Here is a 7,384-nt window from a genome sequence, read left to right as displayed (position 1 = left end):
TACGCGGGCCTCTCACTGTTGTGGCCTCTCCCGTTGTGGAGCACAGGCTCCGGACGCGCAGGCTCATCGGCCATGGCTCACGGGCCCAGCCGCTCCGCGGCATGTGGGATCTTCCCGGACCGGGGCACGAACTCGTGTCCCCTGCATCGGCAGGCGGACTCTCAACCACTGCGCCACCAGGGAAGCCCAGTGTTTTTCTATTTTAACACATAATTTAGATTTGCAAGTGGCCTGGGATCGCAGCCATGTTCACAAACAGAGGGAATGGCCACATGCCGACCGTGTTTGTGGTTGGAGCTACAGTTTTATTTGCTTTTCTGTCCCAGTTTTCCCAGCTCTCTGTAGCTCTATTACTTTTATCGTAGAAAAACGATTTTTAAGGCAGAAAATACACCTGATACTCTGTCAGAGAAAACTGACAAATACCACACAGTTGATGTCTTTCAAATGACCAGAACCTAAAATTTGTCCAAGTCCTTCTGAGATTTCCAAGCCTGTGAAGGAGGCGGTGAGAAATACAAGGATCTCTGAGATCCTGAGTCCAGGTCTGGGCAGGTGAGGCCCCCGCTCGGTTCCCAGGCTGGCCCCAGTCTACACAGGGAGCCCTGGACCTCTCTCTCTTAGCTGCCCCTCTTCCCTGAGCTCGGAGGCCCTCCTCTGTTCTCCTTCCAGAACAGTCTGCCATCCTCCAGCCCTGGTGGCCCCGTCACACAGCCTGTTTGCTGGCAGCACTCTGATATCCAAGGCAACATCAGTGATTTTAAATATTGTGACCAATTCAGATGTCACTTTGGGCCAACTTGGCCCTTTGAAATTTAGATAAACATGGCTCAGATGTCCTGATTTCACAACCGGCTCAGGTCCAGACCAAAACCCCAAATGGACACACGACACACAGTGTTCTCCCCTCCTCCCCCGTGGTTCCCACTCTGCTCTCCCAGCAGTGGCGGCGGTTGGGGGACCTCCATTCAGCTTCTGGTCAACAGACCTGTGCCCCTTGCCAGTTTCCTCCAGAATCCAATCACACTTAGGATGTCCTGGGATGGGTACCTTTACTAAGATACTAATGGCCAGGTGGGTGGGGCTCCAGGGCTCCCTCATCAGAGGACTTGAGGGTGGCTCTTTAGCTGGGCTAGAGCTGAGGGCACATTGACATGAAAGTTGCCTTCAGTCAACTGAGGACAGCACCAGAAAATAATCCAGAAAGATGTTATTAATAAATACTTTTCCGGGACTTCCCTGGTGGCACAGTGGTTAAGAATCCGCCTGCTGATGCAGGGGACACATGTTCGAGCCCTGGTCCAGGAAGATCCCACATGCCACGGAGCAACTAAGCCCGTGCGCCACAACTACTGAGCCTGTGCTCTAGAGCTCACAAGCCACAACTACTGAAGCCTACGCACCTAGACCCCGTGCTCCGCAACAAGAGAAGCCACCGCAATGAGAAGCCCGCGCACCGCAACGAAGAGCAGCCCCCACTCACCGCAACTAGAGAAAGCCCACGCGCAGCAACAAAGACCCAACACAGTCAAAAATAAATTAATTTAATTTAAAAAATAATAACATTTAAAATTTTTTATTTATTTTTTTATCTATTTTTTTACATCTTTATTGGAGTATAATTGCTTTACAATGGTGTGTTAGTTTCTGCTTTATAACAAAGTGAATCAGATATACATATGTTCCCATATCTCTTTCCTCTTGCATCTCCCTCTCTCCCACCCTCCTTATCCCACCCCTCTAGGTGGTCACAAAGCACCGAACTGATCTTCCTGTGCTGTGCGGCTGCTTCCCACTAGCTATCTGTTTTACGCTTGGTAGTGTATATATGTCCATGCCACTCCCTCACTTTGTCACAGCTTACCCTTCCCCCTCCCCATATCCTCAAGTCCATTCTCTAGTAGGTCTGTGTCTTTATTCCCGTTTCACCCCTAGGTTCTTCATGACATTTAAAAAAATTTTTTTAAAATAAATGTTTAAATAAATAAATACTTTTCCTTACAAACACGTTACTAATAGGGTTTTTTAAAGTGGAATCTAGAATTTTCCCCTAATGACCGATCAATTACTTCACCAGTACATTATCATTTTCTCTTAATTTCTTCCTTTCATGAGTTAACCAGTAGTCCCATCAATCCGGGAATCTGAAACACGTACTTTGCCAATTTTTATCCTTATTTGTGGTTGCTGGAGAAGATGGGAGTGGGGAAATCCCCTCCAAGTGCTGGCACTCAGCGTCCCTCAAAAACCAGGTGGCAGGGCCCTTCTCTGGACTTCCTGCCGCTTGAGGGAGGGTCCCAAGGGAGGACCTGTCTGTATACCCAGCCCTAGCAGTCCGCCTTAGTGGGGTGGGCTGTCCAGGGCTGGTGTGGGCTTTCCAGAGAGGAAGGGGTTGTCTCCTTCCACCTCTGCGGATGTGTCCTGGGAGAGCCCAAGGGCCATGGGGTAGGCGGAGATAGAGGACCAGGGTTAGGGTCTCCATCCGGGTTATGGTTATGGGTGTGTGAAAGGGTTTAGAGCAGAATCCTGCAAGCATCCACCAGTCCTGGCCTGGGGATGGCGACCCCAGGACCCGAGAAGAGGAAGCTGGGAGAAAACTCAGCATGGCCACCTTTGGGGACCTTGATTAGTACGTCATAAACCGCTGGCAAAGCAAGCTGCAGGCAGCTTCAGGGGCGAGTGTGGCCAAGAGACGGCCAGAGCGGCCGCTCCCGATGCGGCCACCAGGCGGCGCAGCGGAGCCAGCAGGAACTCGGGGAACTGACAATTCCCTCCCGCCAACAATGCCCTCCCGCCACTGCTGTCCAACTGTCAACCCCGGGCCATCCACCCGTGTCACCTCGGTAATCTTCACCGACGCCCACGGGGGGTGCCATCGCCATGTTACAGACAGCCACAGACTTGGCAAGTTTCCCCGCTGAAAAGTGGTGAAGCAGGACTGGAGCCCAGACGCAGTCTGCCCACAGGTGGGAAACCACCCTGCCCTTGTGTTTTATTTTTGCTGCTGCTGCTGCTGTTGTCGGCTGCGCGGCATGTGGGATCTTAGTTCCCCGACCAGGGATCGAACCCACGCCCCCTGCAGTAGACGCGTGGAGTGTTAACCACTGGACCGCCAGGGAAGTCTCCACCCAGCCCCTGTTTTATGGTCACCGTTGGCACCTCAAGTGTCCCCTCCAAGGCTGATGAGGCCTGGGGAGATGAGGATGACCCGGGTAGGCATGGATGTGGGACAACGGCGGTCCTTCGCCTCTCTAGACAGCCTCTCCTGGGGGCCCTTCTCCTGTGAGACCCAGCTTTCCTTCCACTCCCAGCTCAGGGGCTGATGACCAGGGTGAGGGGTTTTTTGGCTCAGTGAATTTTTTTTTTTTTTTTTTTTTTTTTTGGGGGGCGGGCTTCTCACTGCTGTGGCCTCTCCCGTTGCGGAGCGCAGGCTCAGCGGCCATGGCTCACGGGCCCAGCCGCTCCGCGGCATGTGGTATCTCCCCGGACCGGGGCACGAACCCGTGTCCCCTGCATCGGCAGGCGGACTCTCAACCACTGCGCCACCAGGGAAGCCCAGTGAATAATTTTTTAATGGACTTTATATTTTAGAACAGGTTTAGGGTCACAGCAAAATTGAGGGGAAAGTTCAGAGATTTCCCATTTACCCCCTGCCCCCTCATACTCACAGCCTCCTCCACTACCACCATCCACCACCAAGTGGTACTGTGGCTACAGTCAATGAACCTACGTTGACACGTCATCACCCAAAGTTCATACCTGACTGTGCGGTTCATTCTTGGTGGTGAACATTCTATGGGTTTTGAGGAATGTGTAAGGACAGGTATCCATCATTGGAGCGTCATACAGAGCAGTTTGATGGCCTAAAAATCCTCTGGGCTCCTCCTATTAATCCCTCTCTCTCCCCATCCCCTGGCAACCACTGACCCTTTACCATCTCCACAGTTTTGCCTTTATCCAGAATGTCATATATGTAGTTGGAATCATAATGTAGCCTTTTCAGATTGGCTTCTGTCACTTACTAACATACATTTAAGTTTCCCATAGTCTTGGGACTTCCCTGGTGGCACAGGGCTTAAGAATCCGCCTGCCAATGCAGGGGACACAGGTTCAATCCCTGGTCGGGGAAGATCCCCCACGCCGCGGAGCAACTAAGCCCGTGCACCACAACTGCTGAGCCTGCGCTCTAGAGCCCGCAAGCCACAACTACTGAAGCCCACGTGCCTAGAGTCCGTGCTCCGCAACAGGAGAAGCCACCGCAGTGAGAAGCCCCGCACACTGCAACGAAGAGTAGCCCCTGCTCTCCACAACTAGAGAAAGCCCGCGTGCAGCAACAAAGACCCAACACAGCCAAAAATAAATTTTTAAAAATACATTTAAAAAAAGTATGATGCTAGCTGTAGTTTTTTTGTAGATTTTTTTATGAGGTTGAAGAAGTTCCCCTCTTCCTAGTTTGCGGAGAGTTTTAGTCATGAATGAGTGCTGGATTTTGTCAAATGCTTTTTCTGCATCTATTGATATGATCATGTGATTTTTCTTCTTTATGCTGTTGATGTGATAGATTACATTCACTGATATTTGAATGTAGAATCAGCCTTACATACCTGGCATAAATCCCACTTGGTCATGGTGTTGAGCGAATAATGTTATGCACTAGCCCTGTGACAGGTTATGCATCTCAAGTGCTACCACACCCGCCCACCCCAACAAAGTTGATGCGTGAGATTGCAATGCTCGTCCTGACTCATGCCTCTCATTTGGAGAACTCCCTCCTTCCCTCAGTTTCCAACTTTTTAGAGCAAGTAGATATGGCCAGGAGCCCACAATCCTGACACTTTCCTCCTCTCTCCTCTGCTATCTCAGGGCTCTGCCCACTTGAACTGGAAGCCACCCCAAACCTTAGGCGACAGATCAGGGGCCTAGCAGGTCTGGATCGTCCTTCTGTTGACTCTACGTGGTGAAACACAGGCTCCGTGGCCGAGCCCCTAGGCCCACACAATGTCCCCAGCTGGCCTTTTCAGCCTTGCTTCCTCTTACCTCCCCACTCCAGTTCCCGGCCCCTTAAACTCTGGCTACAACAGACAATAAATCAACGGGTGGTGCATTCGTCCTGTACATAATTACCAAGAGCCCCTTTATGCCGGGCCCTAAGCTTGGTTCTGCAATACAAGGCGAACTAGACCCGGTCCCTGCTCTCAGGAGCCTTCAGTGCTGTGGGAAAGAGATGTGAGTAAACCAACCCCTGTAACACAGTGGGGGAGTCAGTGCCAGAACAAGGGTGACACAGGGGTCTTTGGAAGCTCTGCAGTCCCCAGCCTCTCTGTTCCTTCTCTTCTACTCACCTTTTTAAATGTTCTTCCTGGGGAATTCCCTGGCGGTCCAGTGGTTAAGGACTCGGCGCTTTCACTGCTGTAGCTGGGTTCAGTTCCTGTTGGGGAACTAAAATCCCACGAGCCACAGCCAAAAAAGAAAGTTCTTCCTGGATTCTTGGTGCAGCAAACTCCTATTCATCCTGCAAAACTCAGCTCAAATGTTTTCTATTTCATGAATCGTTTCTTGGTTGTCCTTTCTGCTCAGGCAGACTTAATTGCCCCTTGGTCTTTGCTTTTATAGCATTTGATGCATGCTCCAAGGCCCACCTTTGGTTCACACTACACTGGATATTCCTGACCCCAAGTACAACTCCCTAGGAGAGTGTAATGCTGGTCCCTATGTGGCCACCATGTCCCACCAGGCAGCCTGGGCTTCTGCTTTCAGCTCCAACTGCATCCCCCCAATTCTCCCTCTGGTGCCAGCATGAGACCTTCCCCAGTCCCCCTCCTTTCTGCTGCAAGCACTTTAATCTCCAGCCTTCTCCCAAGACTAGAGAAGCATCATTTAAAGCATCCTTGAAAGCGCTCAGTGGCACTGGGCATTGGGAGCCCGGACAGGGCCACCCTGTACGGTCGGGCAGGATGTGCACATCGCACATCAAAGGGGGTCCCATTCACATCACGGGCATGCTGGACATCATAGATTTGTATGTTTAGTGCACCAATTTCTTGACAATCAAGGGTCTTGAGGAAGGGATGCCTTTTACGAATTTTCACAGGGCAATGGCCCTGGGCCTGAGGTAGCCGAGGCTGGAGGAAGCCAGCTGCCTCGGGTTCTGAACAACACGGAGGACGCTGGGCCCAGGGAAGTCGAGGGAAGGAGGGGGAGGGGAGAGCATGGCTCCAGACGCAGCCTCAGCCCTGGGCTTCCCCCTGTTCTGGACTTTCTGCTCCTGGTGGCTCCCACTGGGCCAGGTACGAGTGGCTACTGATTAATGGAGGCCTCCAGGCAGCTGTATGTGGCTTTTACCATGAGCTGTGGGCGTGTAAACTTTTCAAAGTCAAGTGTGGGTGAAGAGGCATCTAGCATGGAGATCGAGAACAAGGCTGTGGGTGTGGTGAGCAACGGGTTCAGCTCCAGCTGTGCGTGACCTTGGACCAGTCATCTCATTTCTCAGCCTCCACATCTGTGGGTCTGGGGCAGCGAGGCTACCTACCCACCCTACGGGCCTTTTGCGGAGTAGAAATAGGACTTTGCATGTAAATCGCTTAGCACATAAACCCGGATACGGGTGACCATCAAAGAATAAAACAGCAGTGGGATGGAGGCCCAGCAAGAGGCACCGGGCTCTGGGGCCTTTAGGAGACCACAAGCCTGTTTTAATTACTTTACAAAATCGGAAGAAAAAAAGTGAATATATTAGTAATGAATGTATAGCGGCAAATCCAGCATGAATTATGTTTGTCTTTATACCAATGCACTTATAAAATATATCTTAAAACAATTTTAATGAAGGAAGGGACCCAGGAAAGCAGAAGTTCTCGGGGCCCGTGGAAGTCACAGCACAGCCCTGAGCCCTACAGTGTTCGAACGTTCTGGACGCCTGTTCTTCGGGGATGTCAGTCCACTTTGCAAATAACAACAAAGCTCTGAAAAGGACACAGTGGAGGACAAATTCCAGGCAGATGCTCTTGGGGCCCCCCCACCGTGCCCACAGCCCCACTGTTGTCCTGGGGGAGAGCGGAAGACAAACCACACATCTGGACCTTCAAGGCCTTGACGGTGGATGACAGAAAGTATTGATCCAGTGATTGATTCTGGGTTTCCCTGGCGATGGTCAGGTTCAGATTCTCGTTGGAGAAAGAGAAACAGGAAAACACTTGGCACCAGAGACTCAAACAAACCGCTCTGATCCAGGAGGGCTGGCGGCAGCCGGAGCTTATAAATAACTGTGGCGTGGCCCCAGCCCTGGAGCCAGCGCGTACAGGCCGTCCTGCCTGGGCCTCGGCTGGCACCCGTGGCATCAGCGAGCTGTTATTTGCTGCTAGAGAAGGAGGGAGTGGCAGAAGGC

Source organism: Aethalodelphis obliquidens, unplaced genomic scaffold, assembly GCF_003676395.1.
Source record: "Aethalodelphis obliquidens isolate GAN/ISIS:26980383/991018 unplaced genomic scaffold, ASM367639v1 scaffold9, whole genome shotgun sequence".
NCBI lineage: Eukaryota > Metazoa > Chordata > Mammalia > Artiodactyla > Delphinidae > Aethalodelphis > Aethalodelphis obliquidens.
This window is presented reverse-complemented; position numbering follows the sequence as displayed.